Source organism: Schistocerca gregaria, chromosome 3 (assembly GCF_023897955.1).
Source record: "Schistocerca gregaria isolate iqSchGreg1 chromosome 3, iqSchGreg1.2, whole genome shotgun sequence".
NCBI lineage: Eukaryota > Metazoa > Arthropoda > Insecta > Orthoptera > Acrididae > Schistocerca > Schistocerca gregaria.
The window spans coordinates 427005-444272 of NC_064922.1; the positions used below are offsets into that span (position 1 = coordinate 427005).

At 48.0% G+C, this 17268-nt stretch overlaps 15 non-coding genes across 15 annotated transcripts; all 15 read right to left on the minus strand.

Moving 5' to 3' along the window:
• Nucleotides 1–295: 295 nt before the first annotated feature.
• Nucleotides 296–368, minus strand: Trnar-ucg (transfer RNA arginine (anticodon UCG)). The gene has a single exon. It is a non-coding gene; the product is annotated as a tRNA-Arg (tRNA).
• A 504-nt stretch (nt 369–872) lies between these two features.
• Nucleotides 873–944, minus strand: Trnat-agu (transfer RNA threonine (anticodon AGU)). The gene has a single exon. It is a non-coding gene; the product is annotated as a tRNA-Thr (tRNA).
• Nucleotides 945–1281: 337 nt separating this feature from the next.
• Nucleotides 1282–1354, minus strand: Trnak-cuu (transfer RNA lysine (anticodon CUU)). The gene has a single exon. It is a non-coding gene; the product is annotated as a tRNA-Lys (tRNA).
• Nucleotides 1355–1804: 450 nt separating this feature from the next.
• Nucleotides 1805–1877, minus strand: Trnar-ucg (transfer RNA arginine (anticodon UCG)). The gene has a single exon. It is a non-coding gene; the product is annotated as a tRNA-Arg (tRNA).
• Nucleotides 1878–2399: 522 nt separating this feature from the next.
• On the minus strand, nt 2400–2471 carry Trnat-agu (transfer RNA threonine (anticodon AGU)). The gene has a single exon. It is a non-coding gene; the product is annotated as a tRNA-Thr (tRNA).
• Nucleotides 2472–3324: 853 nt separating this feature from the next.
• Nucleotides 3325–3397, minus strand: Trnar-ucg (transfer RNA arginine (anticodon UCG)). The gene has a single exon. It is a non-coding gene; the product is annotated as a tRNA-Arg (tRNA).
• Nucleotides 3398–4306: 909 nt separating this feature from the next.
• Trnak-cuu (transfer RNA lysine (anticodon CUU)) lies at nt 4307–4379 on the minus strand. Its single transcript has one exon. It is a non-coding gene; the product is annotated as a tRNA-Lys (tRNA).
• A 450-nt stretch (nt 4380–4829) lies between these two features.
• Trnar-ucg (transfer RNA arginine (anticodon UCG)) lies at nt 4830–4902 on the minus strand. The gene has a single exon. It is a non-coding gene; the product is annotated as a tRNA-Arg (tRNA).
• Nucleotides 4903–6328: 1426 nt separating this feature from the next.
• Trnal-uag (transfer RNA leucine (anticodon UAG)) lies at nt 6329–6401 on the minus strand. The gene has a single exon. It is a non-coding gene; the product is annotated as a tRNA-Leu (tRNA).
• A 1424-nt stretch (nt 6402–7825) lies between these two features.
• Nucleotides 7826–7898, minus strand: Trnar-ucg (transfer RNA arginine (anticodon UCG)). Its single transcript has one exon. It is a non-coding gene; the product is annotated as a tRNA-Arg (tRNA).
• A 534-nt stretch (nt 7899–8432) lies between these two features.
• Nucleotides 8433–8504, minus strand: Trnat-agu (transfer RNA threonine (anticodon AGU)). The gene has a single exon. It is a non-coding gene; the product is annotated as a tRNA-Thr (tRNA).
• An 862-nt stretch (nt 8505–9366) lies between these two features.
• Nucleotides 9367–9439, minus strand: Trnar-ucg (transfer RNA arginine (anticodon UCG)). Its single transcript has one exon. It is a non-coding gene; the product is annotated as a tRNA-Arg (tRNA).
• Nucleotides 9440–16240: 6801 nt separating this feature from the next.
• Nucleotides 16241–16312, minus strand: Trnat-agu (transfer RNA threonine (anticodon AGU)). The gene has a single exon. It is a non-coding gene; the product is annotated as a tRNA-Thr (tRNA).
• A 338-nt stretch (nt 16313–16650) lies between these two features.
• Nucleotides 16651–16723, minus strand: Trnak-cuu (transfer RNA lysine (anticodon CUU)). The gene has a single exon. It is a non-coding gene; the product is annotated as a tRNA-Lys (tRNA).
• A 450-nt stretch (nt 16724–17173) lies between these two features.
• Nucleotides 17174–17246, minus strand: Trnar-ucg (transfer RNA arginine (anticodon UCG)). The gene has a single exon. It is a non-coding gene; the product is annotated as a tRNA-Arg (tRNA).
• Nucleotides 17247–17268: the final 22 nt, after the last annotated feature.

Here is a 17268-nt window from a genome sequence, read left to right on the forward strand (position 1 = left end):
ATTGCATGACAATCTGCAGAGCTAGCGGCGTCAAAATTAACACACATACTTGACGTGACTCAAAAGCCGAACGAGTTACTTTCCGACGTTGTTTTAGATGTGCAAGTGCCAGTCAAACCTCGCGGTGAGGGCACTCTGCCGACCATTTCGCTAGTTAACACCGGTCTTCTTGTGTGTGTTTCAAGCTCAAGACCATCTCCAAGCACAAAATGGTCAACAGCAACATTCAGACGGTTTCGTACTGCACAATTGCTTCATTAAAACGGTATGTTTGTTTCTCAGAACTGGAAAAACACGACCGTGACAGGATTCGAACCTGCAATCTTCGGATCCGAAGTCCGACGCCTTATCCATTAGGCCACACGGTCACTGACGACCAAGTATAACTTATATACGATTCATCTCGAAACGCTCACACCGCCTGAGGAATTGTGTTTTCGTTCCACACAGCCGCTGCCCCTTACTCTTTCCCACCCATTCGTTACATTCAACCTCTTACGAGACCGACCAAACATAGACAGGAAAACAAGACCACACACTTTGCGCAATCGGAATCGATGGCAGGGTGTCCCTCGCCGCATTTGCTACGATGGCCATTTGCCAATTCTGCAGAAGCGGCGGCGGCGACGACGACGACGACGACGACGACCGCGAGAGGCTCAGAGATTTGTGAGAAATACATCTATAAAATGTAATTCAGAATGCCTCGTCCCACCTTATGCCGTACCGCTTTGGCAAATGCTTTATCAGCGCCATTCGCCTTAATCACATCTGAGAGTAATTCTTAATAAAACGCCTCTCGCTAATTGTTCGCCATCACAGATACTGTTTGCTATACGGCCATGACGCGCAACTGATTTCCAAAATTCGTCTTCCTCCTGTGAGGATGGAACTCACGACTCCTGGTTTACTAGACCAGTGCTCTACCACTGAGCTAAAGAGGCGCGGCCTAGCGGAACTTTTGCGTACTTCGCCGCACGGTCGTCTGAATCATCAGACTTCAGCTGACAACACTTCATATTTTTGACTAATATTAGCAGCTATGGCGACCCATTACTGCTTGGATACACATCTGACACGTAGCCGATGTTCTCTCCAAACAAAATCACCTGCACTTCAGAACATGACTTTCACACATGTCTACAAAATCACCTTCACCTTCAAATACAGTTTTCTTGCGACTGATTGAGTCGTAGGCAAATTTTAAAGTTGCTATTTCCATTACATCACGTTAATCAGAAAATCGGTAATTTACATCTGCAGCGGAGAAAAATTCCGTTCCGCCCAGCGAAGGGCTCGAACCCACGACCCTGTGATTAAGAGTCTCATGCTCTACCTACTGAGCTAGCCGTGCTGCCTCGTTGGGTACCTGCTGGGTAGCAGATCACACAGTACTCGTTTGGGTTGGTTGGTCCCATACAGAATCTCTCCATGCTGCCTAATATTTTCCTAACGACACTCGTCACGTACTTCACTTTTATTTCATAATCATTTCTGAGAGGTAAAGGAATTGCATGACAATCTGCAGAGCTAGCGGCGTCAAAATTAACACACATACTTGACGTGACTCAAAAGCCGAACGAGTTACTTTCCGACGTTGTTTTAGATGTGCAAGTGCCAGTCAAACTTCGCGGTGAGGGCACTCTGCCGACCATTTCGCTAGTTAACACCGGTCTTCTTGTGTGTGTTTCAAGCTCAAGACCATCTTCAAGCACAAAATGGTCAACAGCAACATTCAGACGGTTTCGTACTGCACAATTGCTACATTAAAACGGTATGTTTGTTTCTCAGAACTGGAAAAACACGACCGTGACAGGATTCGAACCTGCAATCTTCGGATCCGAAGTCCGACGCCTTATCCATTAGGCCACACGGTCACTGACGACCAAGTATAACTTATATACGATTCATCTCGAAACGCTCACACCCCCTGAGGAATTGTGTTTTCGTTCCACACAGCCGCTGCCCCTTACTCTTTCCCACCCATTCGTTACATTCAACCTCTTACGAGACCGACCAAACATAGACAGGAAAACAAGACCACACACTTTGCGCAATCGGAATCGATGGCAGGGTGTCCCTCGCCGCATTTGCTACGATGGCCATTTGCTAATTCTGCAGAAGCGGCGGCGGCGACGTCGACGACGACGACGACGACGACGACGACGACGACGACCGCGAGAGGCTCAGAGATTTATGAGAAATACATCTATAAAATGTAATTCAGAATGCCTCGTCCCACCTTATGCCGTACCGCTTTGGCAAATGCTTTATCAGCGCCATTCGCCTTAATCACATCTGAGAGTAATTCTTAATAAAACGCCTCTCGCTAATTGTTCGCCATCACAGATACTGTTTGCTATACGGCCATGACGCGCAACTGATTTCCAAAATTCGTCTTCCTCCTGTGAGGATGGAACTCACGACTCCTGGTTTACTAGACCAGTGCTCTACCACTGAGCTAAAGAGGCGCGGCCTAGCGGAACTTTTGCGTACTTCGTCCGTACGGTCGTCTGAATCTTCAGACTTCAGCTGACAACACTTCATATTTTTCACTAATATTTGCAGCTATGGCGACCCATTACTGCTTGGATACACATCTGACACGTAGCCGATGTTCTCTCCAAACAAAACCACCTGCACTTCAGAACATGACTTTCACATGTCTACAAAATCACCTTCACCTTCAGTTTTCTTGCGACTGATTGAGACGTAGGCAAATTTTAAAGTTGCTATTTCCATTACATCACGTTAATCAGAAAATCGGTAATTTACATCTGCAGCGGAGAAAAATTCCGTTCCGCCCAGGGTAGGGCTCGAACCCACGACCCTATGATTAAAAGTCTCATGCTCTACCGACTGAGCTAGCCGTGCTGCCTCGTTGGGTACCTGCTGGGTAGCAGATCACACAGTACTCGTTTGGGTTGGTTGGTCCCATACAGAATCTCTCCATGCTGCCTAATGTTTTCCTAACGACACTCGTCACGTACTTCACTTTTATTTCATAATCATTTCTGAGAGGTAAAGGAATTGTATGACAATCTGCAGAGCTAGCGGCGTCAAAATTAACACACATACTTGACGTGACTCAAAAGCCGAACGAGTTACTTTCCGACGTTGTTTTAGATGTGCAAGTGCCAGTCAAACCTCGCGGTGAGGGCACTCTGCCGACCATTTCGCTAGTTAACACCGGTCTTCTTGTGTGTGTTTCAAGCTCAAGACCATCTCTAAGCACAAAATGGTCAACAGCAACATTCAGACGGTTTCGTACTGCACAATTGCTACATTAAAACGGTATGTTTGTTTCTCAGAACTGGAAAAACACGACCGTGACAGGATTCGAACCTGCAATCTTCGTATCCGAAGTCCGACGCCTTATCCATTAGGCCACACGGTCACTGACGACCAAGTATAACTTATATACGATTCATCTCGAAACGCTCACACCCCCTGAGGAATTGTGTTTTCGTTCCACACAGCCGCTGCCCCTTACTCTTTCCCACCCATTCGTTACATTCAACCTCTTACGAGACCGACCAAACATAGACAGGAAAACAAGACCACACACTTTGCGCAATCGGAATCGATGGCAGGGTGTCCCTCGCCGCATTTGCTACGATGGCCATTTGCTAATTCTGCAGAAGCGGCGGCGGCGACGACGCCGACGACGACGACCGCGAAAGGCTCAGAGATTTGTGAGAAATACATCTATAAAATGTAATTCAGAATGCCTCGTCCCACCTTATGCCGTACCGCTTTGGCAAATGCTTTATCAGCGCCATTCGCCTTAATCACATCTGAGAGTAATTCTTAATAAAACGCCTCTCGCTAATTGTTCGCCATCACAGATACTGTTTGCTATACGGCCATGACGCGCAACTGATTTCCAAAATTCGTCTTCCTCCTGTGAGGATGGAACTCACGACTCCTGGTTTACTAGACCAGTGCTCTACCACTGAGCTAAAGGGGCGCGGCCTAGCGGAACTTTTGCGTACTTCGTCCGTACGGTCGTCTGAATCTTCAGACTTCAGCTGACAACACTTCATATTTTTCACTAATATTTGCAGCTATGGCGACCCATTACTGCTTGGATACACATCTGACACGTAGCCGATGTTCTCTCCAAACAAAACCACCTGCACTTCAGAACATGACTTTCACATGTCTACAAAATCACCTTCACCTTCAAATACAGTTTTCTTGCGACTGATTGAGACGTAGGCAAATTTTAAAGTTGCTATTTCCATTACATCACGTTAATCAGAAAATCGGTAATTTACATCTGCAGTGGAGAAAAATTCCGTTCCGCCCAGCGAAGGGCTCGAACCCACGGCCCTGTGATTAAGAGTCTCATGCTCTACCGACTGAGCTAGCCGTGCTGCCTCGTTGGGTACCTCCTGGGTAGCAGATCACACAGTACTCGTTTGGGTTGGTTGGTCCCATACAGAATCTCTCCATGCTGCCTAATGTTTTCCTAACGACACTCGTCACGTACTTCACTTTTATTTCATAATCATTTCTGAGAGGTAAAGGAATTGCATGACAATCTGCAGAGCTAGCGGCGTCAAAATTAACACACATACTTGACGTGACTCAAAAGCCGAACGAGTTACTTTCCGACGTTGTTTTAGATGTGCAAGTGCCAGTCAAACCTCGCGGTGAGGGCACTCTGCCGACCATTTCGCTAGTTAAAACCGGTCTTCTTGTGTGTGTTTCAAGCTCAAGACCATCTCCGAGCACAAAATGGTCAACAGCAACATTCAGACGGTTTCGTACTGCACAATTGCTACATTAAAACGGTATGTTTGTTTCTCAGAACTGGAAAAACACGACCGTGACAGGATTCGAACCTGCAATCTTCGGATCCGAAGTCCGACGCCTTATCCATTAGGCCACACGGTCACTGACGACCAAGTATAACTTATATACGATTCATCTCGAAACGCTCACACCCCCTGAGGAATTGTGTTTTCGTTCCACACAGCCGCTGCCCCTTACTCTTTCCCACCCATTCGTTACATTCAACCTCTTACGAGACCGACCAAACATAGACAGGAAAACAAGACCACACACTTTGCGCAATCGGAATCGATGGCAGGGTGTCCCTCGCCGCATTTGCTACGATGGCCATTATCTAATTCTGCAGAAGCGGCGGCGGCGACGACGACGACGACGACGACGACCGCGGGAGGCTCAGAGATTTGTGAGAAATACATCTATGAAATGTAATTCAGAATGCCTCGTCCCACCTTATGCCGTACCGCTTTGGCAAATGCTTTATCAGCGCCATTCGCCTTAATCACATCTGAGAGTAATTCTTAATAAAACGCCTCTCGCTAATTGTTCGCCATCACAGATACTGTTTGCTATACGGCCATGACGCGCAACTGAATTCGTCTTCCTCCTGTAAGGATGGAACTCACGACTCCTGGATTACTAGACCAGTGCTCTACCACTGAGCTAAAGAGGCGCGGCCTAGCGGAACTTTTGCGTACTTCGCCGCACGGTCGTCTGAATCTTCAGACTTCAGCTGACAACACTTCATATTTTTGACTAATATTAGCAGCTATGGCGACCCATTACTGCTTGGATACACATCTGACACGTAGCCGATGTTCTCTCCAAACAAAACCACCTGCACTTCAGAACATGACTTTCACATGTCTACAAAATCACCTTCACCTTCAAATACAGTTTTCTTGCGACTGATTGAGACGTAGGCAAATTTTAAAGTTGCTATTTCCATTACATCACGTTAATCAGAAAATCGGTAATATACATCTGCAGTGGAGAAAAATTCCGTTCCGCCCAGTGAAGGGCTCGAACCCACGGCCCTGTGATTAAGAGTCTCATGCTCTACCGACTGAGCTAGCCGTGCTGCCTCGTTGGGTACCTCCTGGGTAGCAGATCACACAGTACTCGTTTGGGTTGGTTGGTCCCATACAGAATCTCTCCATGCTGCCTAATGTTTTCCTAACGACACTCGTCACGTACTTCACTTTTATTTCATAATCATTTCTGAGAGGTAAAGGAATTGCATGACAATCTGCAGAGCTAGCGGCGTCAAAATTAACACACATACTTGACGTGACTCAAAAGCCGAACGAGTTACTTTACGACGTTGTTTTAGATGTGCAAGTGCCAGTCAAACCTCGCGGTGAGGGCACTCTGCCGACCATTTCGCTAGTTAAAACCGGTCTTCTTGTGTGTGTTTCAAGCTCAAGACCATCTCCGAGCACAAAATGTTCAACAGCAACATTCAGACGGTTTCGTACTGCACAATTGCTACATTAAAACGGTATGTTTGTTTCTCAGAACTGGAAAAACACGACCGTGACAGGATTCGAACCTGCAATCTTCGGATCCTAAGTCCGACGCCTTATCCATTAGGCCACACGGTCACTGACGACCGAGTATAACTTATATACGATTCATCTCGAAACGCTCACACCCCCTGAGGAATTGTGTTTTCGTTCCACACAGCCGCTGCCCCTTACTCTTTCCCACCCATTCGTTACATTCAACCTCTTACGAGACCGACCAAACATAGACAGGAAAACAAGACCACACACTTTGCGCAATCGGAATCGATGGCAGGGTGTCCCTCGCCGCATTTGCTACGATGGCCATTTGCTAATTCTGCAGAAGCGGCGGCGGCGACGACGACGACGACGACGACGACCGCGAGAGGCTCAGAGATTTGTGAGAAATACATCTATAAAATGTAATTCAGAATGCCTCGTCCCACCTTATGCCGTACCGCTTTGGCAAATGCTTTATCAGCGCCATTCGCCTTAATCACATCTGAGAGTAATTCTTAATAAAACGCCTCTCGCTAATTGTTCGCCATCACAGATACTGTTTGCTATACGGCCATGACGCGCAACTGAATTCGTCTTCCTCCTGTAAGGATGGAACTCACGACTCCTGGTTTACTAGACCAGTGCTCTACCACTGAGCTAAAGAGGCGCGGCCTTGCGGAACTTTTGCGTACTTCGCCGCACGGTCGTCTGAATCTTCAGACTTCAGCTGACAACACTTCATATTTTTGACTAATATTAGCAGCTATGGCGACCCATTACTGCTTGGATACACATCTGACACGTAGCCGATGTTCTCTCCAAACAAAACCACCTGCACTTCAGAACATGACTTTCACATGTCTACAAAATCACCTTCACCTTCAAATACAGTTTTCTTGCGATGATTGAGACGTAGGCAAATTTTAAAGTTGCTATTTCCATTACATCACGTTAATCAGAAAATCGGTAATTTACATCTGCAGTGGAGACAAATTCCGTTCCGCCCAGCGAAGGGCTCGAACCCACGACCCTGTGATAAGAGTTTCATGCTCTACCGACTGAGCTAGCCGTGCTGCCTCGTTGGGTACCTCCTGGGTAGCAGATCACACAGTACTCGTTTGGGTTGGTTGGTCCCATACAAAATCTCTCCATGCTGCCTAATGTTTTCCTAACGACACTCGTCACGTACTTCACTTTTATTTCATAATCATTTCTGAGAGGTAAAGGAATTGCATGACAATCTGCAGAGCTAGCGGCGTCAAAATTAACACACATACTTGACGTGACTCAAAAGCCGAACGAGTTACTTTCCGACGTTGTTTTAGATGTGCAAGTGCCAGTCAAACCTCGCGGTGAGGGCACTCTGCCGACCATTTCGCTAGTTAACACCGGTCTTCTTGTGTGTGTTTCAAGCTCAAGACCATCTCCAAGCACAAAATGGTCAACAGCAACATTCAGACGGTTTCGTACTGCACAATTGCTACATTAAAACGGTATGTTTGTTTCTCAGAACTGGAAAAACACGACCGTGACAGGATTCGAACCTGCAATCTTCGGATCCGAAGTCCGACGCCTTATCCATTAGGCCACACGGTCACTGACGACCAAGTATAACTTATATACGATTCATCTCGAAACGCTCACACCCCCTGAGGAATTGTGTTTTCGTTCCACACAGCCGCTGCCCCTTACTCTTTCCCACCCATTCGTTACATTCAACCTCTTACGAGACCGACCAAACATAGACAGGAAAACAAGACCACACACTTTGCGCAATCGGAATCGATGGCAGGGTGTCCCTCGCCGCATTTTCTAAGATGGCCATTTGCTAATTCTGCAGAAGCGGCGGCGGCGACGACGACGACGACGACGACGACGACGACGACGACGACGCCGACGACGACGACCGCGAGAGGCTCAGAGATTTGTGAGAAATACATCTATAAAATGTAATTCAGAATGCCTCGTCCCACCTTATGCCGTACCGCTTTGGCAAATGCTTTATCAGCGCCATTCGCCTTAATCACATCTGAGAGTAATTCTTAATAAAACGCCTCTCGCTAATTGTTCGCCATCACAGATACTGTTTGCTATACGGCCATGACGCGCAACTGATTTCCAAAATTCGTCTTCCTCCTGTGAGGATGGAACTCACGACTCCTGGTTTACTAGACCAGTGCTCTACCACTGAGCTAAAGAGGCGCGGCCTAGCGGAACTTTTGCGTACTTCGCCGCACGGTCGTCTGAATCTTCAGACTTCAGCTGACAACACTTCATATTTTTGACTAATATTAGCAGCTATGGCGACCCATTACTGCTTGGCTACACATCTGACACGTAGCCGATGTTCTCTCCAAACAAAACCACCTGCACTTCAGAACATGACTTTCACACATGTCTACAAAATCACCTTCACCTTCAAATACAGTTTTCTTGCGACTGATTGAGACGTAGGCAAATTTTAAAGTTGCTATTTCCATTACATCACGTTAATCAGAAAATCGGTAATTTACATCTGCAGCGGAGAAAAATTCCGTTACGCCCAGGGTAGGGCTCGAACCCACGACCCTATGATTAAGAGTCTCATGCTCTACCGACTGAGCTAGCCGTGCTGCCTCGTTGGGTACCTGCTGGGTAGCAGATCACACAGTACTCGTTTGGGTTGGTTGGTCCCATACAGAATCTCTCCATGCTGCCTAATGTTTTCCTAACGTCACACTCGTCACGTACTTCACTTTTATTTCATAATCATTTCTGAGAGGTAAAGGAATTGCATGACAATCTGCAGAGCTAGCGGCGTCAAAATTAACACACATACTTGACGTGACTCAAAAGCCGAACAAGTTACTTTCCGACGTTGTTTTAGATGTGCAAGTGCCAGTCAAACCTCGCGGTGAGGGCACTCTGCCGACCATTTCTCTAGTTAAAACCGGTCTTCTTGTGTGTGTTTCAAGCTCAAGACCATCTCCAAGCACAAAATGGTCAACAGCAACATTCAGACGGTTTCGTACTGCACAATTGCTACATTAAAACGGTATGTTTGTTTCTCAGAACTGGAAAAACACGACCGCGACAGGATTCGAACCTGCAATCTTCGGATCCGAAGTCCGACGCCTTATCCATTAGGCCACACGGTCACTGACGACCAAGTATAACTTATATACGATTCATCTCGAAACGCTCACACCCCCTGAGGAATTGTGTTTTCGTTCCACACAGCCGCTGCCCCTTACTCTTTCCCACCCATTCGTTACATTCAACCTCTTACGAGACCGACCAAACATAGACAGGAAAACAAGACCACACACTTTGCGCAATCGGAATCGATGGCAGGGTGTCCCTCGCCGCATTTGCTACGATGGCCATTTGCTAATTCTGCAGAAGCGGCGGCGGCGACGACGACGACGACCGCGAGAGGCTCAGAGATTTGTGAGAAATAGATCTATAAAATGTAATTCGGAATGCCTCGTCCCACCTTATGCCGTACCGCTTTGGCTGGCGTGGGACCTGTTGTCTCGCGGTGCGCCTTTTGGCGTGGGCCAGTCCGCGCCGGCGCACCGTAAGGCACAGGGGTTCGCACTGGGGCGTGTCGCTTCCAGTCGGTCGTGCCCACAGGGGAAGTGATGCGTCATATATAGCCTCTCCTTCTCAAGTGGCTCTTTCCGCCTTCAAGTGGTGCCGGACGTTAAGCTCGGCATTTCTCGGGCCTGCCCGGGTGTGCCTTGCGACAAAAGGAAGAGCTGCGACCCAACCCGATGCGAAAGCGAAGGGTGCGTGGCACAGGGCGAGCTGTGTCGAGGGACGAACAGCTGTCTCTTTCTGTTCGCAGGGCCCAGACCAGCAGGAGCCCTGCATGCCGGCGACTTCGTTCGTCGGCGTGGGATCGCGGCGCGAGTCGGCAAGGGCGCTTCGCCGCGCCCCTGGGTAACCGGGGCGTGTTCTGCCAAACCCAGGAGGTGGTGACACTGCCTGGGCCAGGTTAACTGGGTCCAGACCGCCGAACGTCTGGGGGACCGGCCCGCCACCTGAGTAGGAGTGGGTCCTTGGCCGAAGGGTGGAAACTTGGGCTAGTAGGCGGCGAAGGGCGAGAGGTGCATCCGCCTCTCCGGAGTGCGGGGTGTAGTTGCCGAGGAGCGTCGCGTGAAATCGCCGATGACGGAGCCATCGATGGGGACCAGTGCGCTGGCAACGGCGCGCTGAACCCGGCAGTTCGAGAGGGCCCTTGACCTTGGGGCGAGGTCGGTGGGCGAGCTGCAAGAAGTCCCCCCCCCATGCCAGAGGAGCCGGTCCGGGGTAAGAGACGGGCTCCCACCTTTTTTATATCACTCGTAAATCATGGCGACGACAGATACGAGTGATTCGAGTGCGCCTCAACGTGCGTCTACTGCGCCTGATCCCTCTCCTCAGGACGAGCTGGGACAGGTCGAGAATGAGTCAGTTATGCAAAGACTTGCCAGAATAACTACGCTCATGGAGCAATCTGTAAAAAATGGCAAGATCAGCCAAGCCGGAATGTCAGCCATTAAAAATGAATTGGCAGCTTGGGCCATTGTCCATGCAAAACTAGAAGGTAGGCTAGAAGAATTAGTAAAAGAAAACAATAGACTAAGAAAGCAGCCAGTGAAAACTTGGGCGGCAGTGGCAGCGCAAGCTCCCACCAAGCCCAACACCACCAGAGAGACAATAAATAAGGTAACTAAGAGGCCAGATACGGCAGTCTTTTTGAGAACACTTCCTGGAGAAGACACAAGCATAAAGAAAATACAGGAGTTATTCACGAAAACCGTGGACCCTGTGAAGGATAAAATAAAGATAAAGAGAATCAAACCGAGTAGGAACTCAGTCATCGTAGAAGTTGCCTCGGAAGAGGATAAAGAAAAGCTGCTGAAGAACCAAAAGCTGAACTCAGTGGTGAAATGTGAGCCACCAAGAAAAAGAAATCCTCTCGTCATACTTTATGACGTGCCATCTATTATGACGAATGAAGAGCTGTCAGAGACAATCAGGGCACAAAATTTTGAGCATCTAAGCGCTGAAGAATTTAATAATTGTTTTAAACTTAGATTTAAAACGGGTCCACGAGGTCGTGATGTTGTACATCATGTCGCTGAAGTGACAGCACAGATGTGGAAGAACATCACAACAATGGGCAGGATCTATGTTGGCTTCCATGCCATCAACACCAGAGACTATGTCGTGGTACCTCGTTGCCACAACTGTGGTGACCTGGACCACATTCTCAGGCTGTGCACCAGGGAGCCGGCGTGCACCAAGTGCGGAGAAAGTGGCCATAATCGTAAGGACTGTAAAGGTACACAAATCTGCATACCATGCAAAAGCAGAGGGAAGAAGTCTTGCGGAGCTGTAGGTCGGAATTGCCCAACATACAGAATGTTGGAACAAAGATTAATCTCCAGAACTGATTATGGCTAAACTCGGCATACCGAACAGGATGCCGAAGCGCAAATCCCCGAGCAAGAGGAGGAGGGACGCTATGAGGGCAAGTAAATTCAAGTTATTTCTGAGGTCGCTTACGGGCGCCGGAAAACCTGAAACAACAGATATAGCCATTCAAACTGAGCCCCAATGGGTGAACATAGCAATACAAACAGATCTCCCTATAGCAGCAGCTCCCTCCTCTGAAAGCCGGGGAGCAGAGCCGATAAAACATCAGAAACGGCAAGGGCATCCTGCGGCCATAACAGTCTCTGAAAAGCAACAGAACAAGCATGAGAAACCGATTCAAGAAAATGAAGTAACTAGCTCCAGCATAAATTCCACTGAACAGAGTACTCCAGTGGTCAGATTGACACCTGTGGATCCTGTGAGGGTCTACCCTAATTTAGAATATACTATGCAGCTAGCAAGACTTGAACAGCCGGCTACCCTGACCACAGCCCTGAGACATGTGGTTCGTGTAGGACATGAAGAAGGAAGAATTGTAACCTTCTCGGTGATGGAGGCTGTTGACAGAATCCAACTAAAATCAGTGAATCTCCCCACCGACTTCGGAGCCCTGTGGGACCTGCTACGAAAAGTCTTCGAAAGGAGAGGGGAGAAATTCAACTTAGACGACATTTACGAGCAGGCAGTTCTAGCCAATGGAAGAATTGCATTTGACTGGTCTAAAACCTGGCCAAATGACCGCATACATACATACTTCCCTTGATGACAAAGCTTAACATAGGACAACTAAATACACATAACAGCCGACTCGTAATGCAGGAACTCCGAAGGGAGGTGGAGGAGAGGAGATTGGATGTGCTCTGTCTACAGGAGCCGTACTCCCAAGCTGGAAAGGTCGCTTTTGCTGCCGCAACGTGGCAGGTAATTAGTAAAGGAGAAGTCCCGAAAGCGGCGATAATAATAACAAATAAGCTCCTGAGAGTCACCACGCTCTCTCAATTCACAACTACCCACTGCAACGTCGTGGAGTTGCAATCCCCAACCGGAATCGTCTTCATAATAAACATGTACTTTCAGTACAGTGATAATATTGAAACACACTTAGCTCACCTAACGAGAGTGACCACGGCGTTGCGGGGGAGAAAGTTGATAATTACAGCTGACATAAATGCCAAATCCCCCCTGTGGTACAGTGGCACACGAGATGCAAATGGGGAGAAGGTAGAAGAATTTATTATGGCAACCCAACTTGTGGTGGCTAATAGGCCGGGCAATCCTCCTACCTACACGGCGGGAGGAAGACAAGGGACAAATATTGACATAACTCTAACAACACCGAATGTTACAAACATACTCCAAAATTGGAAGGTAATAGGGAATGCAACCACAAGCGACCATAATTTAATAACTTTCACCATAGGGGATAGAGAGTGCCGCTGGGCCATGGGGTGGGAATTGCAATATAACTTTAATAGAGCAGATTGGGAGCGGCTAGCGAGGGAGTGCGACATTCCTCCAATACCGGGAGGGGACGCACAACAAGATATAGACGTAAACGACAGAACTGACGACATAGTGACCGCCATAACTAGAGCGGTGAGGGCTGCTGTACCAACCAGGAGGAGGGCCATGGCGGCCTCTCCGTCACCATGGACGCCTGAACTAGAGGAATTGCGTCAGTCTGTCAGAAGGCTAAGGAGGTACTACCAGCGCAGTGTCGTCTGGCAAGAGAAACAAAGATGGCAGTTGCGGTATAGGGAGGCCAAGCAACAGTTCCAAAAGGAACTACGCGAGGTCAGGACACGGAGCTGGGAACGCTATGTGCTCAGTCAACTTGTGCTGGATCCATGGGGACTTCCCTACAAGTTAGTGAGGGAAAAGATCCGCTCTCCTATGGAGCTATCAACTGTTAGGCACGGGGGCGGGATGACGGAGTCCTGGCAGGAAACTGCTGGGGTCCTCCTCCAGTCCCTGTTGCCTGATGGCTATGCGGACGGGGAAACTGAAGCACAGCGGCAACTGCGAGAGGAGGATCAAGTGCAATATAACAACGATGCAGCGGTCTACCCCTTCTCGGAAGAGGAGGTGGCGGCCCACATAAAATCTCTCAAAAGAGGGAAAGCTCCTGGGCCAGATGGCATTGTGGCGGAGGTGGTGCAATTCCTGGCCCCCCAGCTGGTTGCGCCATTAACGCATTTATACAATGAATGCCTAAGGCAACAACAGTTCCCTAGGAGATGGAAAAAGGCAAATGTTGTCATTATAAAGAAAGGACAAGATAAAGATCCAGCGGAAGTGAAGTCATACAGGCCAATCTGCCTGTTGGACTTGCTTGGTAAATTATTTGAGAAGTTGCTGGCTGACAGACTGGCGGCACACAGAGTTTTGTGCGGGATGAGCAGCAGGCAATTCGGTTTCAGGCCGGGGCGATCGGCATCTGATGCAATCGCCCTAGCAGCCGAGGTCTGCGGCTCAACCCCGCATAAATACGTGGTGGGCATCATGGTGGACATCAGTGGCGCCTTTGACAACCTGTGGTGGCCTTCGCTCTTCTCCTGCTTGCGGGAGAAAGAGTGTCCAGGGCCGCTATATGGTTGCCTGAGGAGCTATTGCGAGGAACGAGAGGTCTGGCTATCATCCTCTAGCGAGAGAGTTAGTAAAGTGATCACGAAAGGATGTCCCCAGGGATCGGTCCTTGGACCGCTTTTTTGGGACATCCATATGGAGCCTTTATTGGACAATCTACAACAATGCGAGGATGTGCTAGAGGTGATAGCCTACGCAGATGACCTCCTCCTGTTGGTCGGTGGCCGGAGCCGAGAAGACATTGAACCTAAGATAGAAAGGGCCATAGACAAACTTCAACAGTGGTGCCACACCACCAAAATGACAGTCTCACCAAGTAAGTCAACTTACTTACTGCTGAAAGGACAACTAACCAGGAACCCGACAGTCAGGATCGACGGTTCACCAGTATTACGAAGACGTGACACACGATACTTAGGAGTCATCATTGATGAGAAATGGAACTTCGGGAGGCACATTGAAACCGTAACCCAAAAGGCCCTACAAATTCTAAATAACCTCATTTCCATAGGACATAAAAGATTTCACCTCCCTCCACACCTCATTAAACTATATCATAATAGTATCTTAACCTCAGTGGTGGGTTACGGCTCGGGAGTCTGGGCGCATAGACTCACGAGGGTTGTGCCTGCCATGGCAGTGAGAAGGGTGCAAGAAGTATGATATTACGATCTGTGGGGGCTTATAGAACGTCTCCAGGGGGGGCCCTGTTAGTCATAATGGGGCTCTGCCCACTAGATATAAAGATAAGGGAGCAAGCAGCCTGGTATTGGGCAAAAAAGGGGAATCTAGGTAAAATTGAAGAGATTATGGGGGTGAGGGTGGCAAATAAGAGGGAAATTATGAAAAGGGGAGAAGAATTATGGCAGGGGACTTGGGAAACGGAGGAAACCGGACGTAGAACTTTTCAGTTCATTCCGGACGTGAGGGAACGCTTGCAAATGAAGTATTTTGAGCCAACAAGGGGATTGTTCCACTTTCTCACTGGACATGGACCCTACCCGACATACCTATGTCGGTTTGGGAAGAAGGCAACGCCCGCGTGTGACTGTGGCGTCCCGGAAGGTACTCCTGAACATGTGATCTACGAGTGTCCTCTCTTCAATGATGTTGCAGCCACACTCCGAGATAGACTACCAAACCAAGACACATACCAACTTCTGAGACGCGAAGATACCTTTCAACTGCTTAACACTCTGGCAAACGAGGTATCACGTAAGGTGTTGATGGAATATCTGAGGGACATGAATTAACATAAACTCAGAAATATACACCGATTTCGTCTGGATGCCTGTTCCCATACCGCCTGGGCGCGGACTGGCCGACTTTCCACCATAGTTGGGATCCGCCGCGTGCAGGAATAAGGGGAGTAGGGGTCACCTTTACAAAAATGTAAAGCACCGGATTTGACTTAGGATAAGCCTAGTTTGTAGGAATTAGACTAGGATATTTACATTTAGGAAACTGCAGCGTAATAACATCTTGGCCTGCCCAGTGCCAGGGGCATGCTCTTCGGGTTTAGCTCGAAGAGCAAGGCAATTATCAGTAGGTTTATACTCTCTGCTGGCATATATGTGACGCTGCAGATGTTAGAACTTAGAAATAAGAAGTAGTATTTAATTGTAGGTATAGACAATAATATTAGTGGTGCCCATCATGGTGTAACACCTGTAGCTCACTTACAAGTTAGAATTAAGAGCTGCATACTTGTAACAATCATTGTATAAAATACAGGCCCACTAATCAACTAAGGGAGTGGGTTATTAAGTATAACTATTATTGTAGTTGAAATAAATAAAGTTTTTTTTTTTTAAAAAAAAATGCTTTATCAGCGCCATTACACATCTGAGAGTAATTCTTAATAAAACGCCTCTCGCTAATTGTTCGCCATCACAGATACTGTTTGCTATACGGCCATGACGCGCAACTGATTTCCAAAATTCGTCTTCCTCCTGTGAGGATGGAACTCACGACTCCTGGTTTACTAGACCAGTGCTCTACCACTGAGCTAAAGAGGCGCGGCCTAGCGGAACTTTTGCGTACTTCGTCCGTACGGTCGTCTGAATCTTCAGACTTCAGCTGACAACACTTCATATTTTTCACTAATATTTGCAGCTATGGCGACCCATTACTGCTTGGATACACATCTGACACGTAGCCGATGTTCTCTCCAAACAAAATCACCTGCACTTCAGAACATGACTTTCACACATATCTACAAAATCACCTTCACCTTCAAATACAGTTTTCTTGCGACTGATTGAGACGTAGGCAAATTTTAAAGTTGCTATTTCCATTACATCAGGTTAATCAGAAAATCGGTAATTTACATCTGCAGTGGAGAAAAATTCCGTTCCGCCCAGCGAAGGGCTCGAACCCACGACCCTGTGATTAAGAGTCTCATGCTCTACCGACTGAGCTAGCCGTGCTGCCTCGTTGGGTACCTCCTGGGTAGCAGATCACACAGTACTCGTTTGGGTTGGTTGGTCCCATACAGAATCTCTCCATGCTGCCTAATGTTTTCCTAACGACACTCGTCACGTACTTCACTTTTATTTCATAATCATTTCTGAGAGGTAAAGGAATTGCATGACAATCTGCAGAGCTAGCGGCGTCAAAATTAACACACATACTTGACGTGACTCAAAAGCCGAACGAGTTACTTTCCGACGTTGTTTTAGATGTGCAAGTGCCAGTCAAACCTCGCGGTGAGGGCACTCTGCCGACCATTTCGCTAGTTAAAACCGGTCTTCTTGTGTGTGTTTCAAGCTCAAGACCATCTCCAAGCACAAAATGGTCAACAGCAACATTCAGACGGTTTCGTACTGCACAATTGCTACATTAAAACGGTATGTTTGTTTCTCAGAACTGGAAAAACACGACCGTGACAGGATTCGAACCTGCAATCTTCGGATCCGAAGTCCGACGCCTTATCCATTAGGCCACACGGTCACTGACGACCAAGTATAACTTA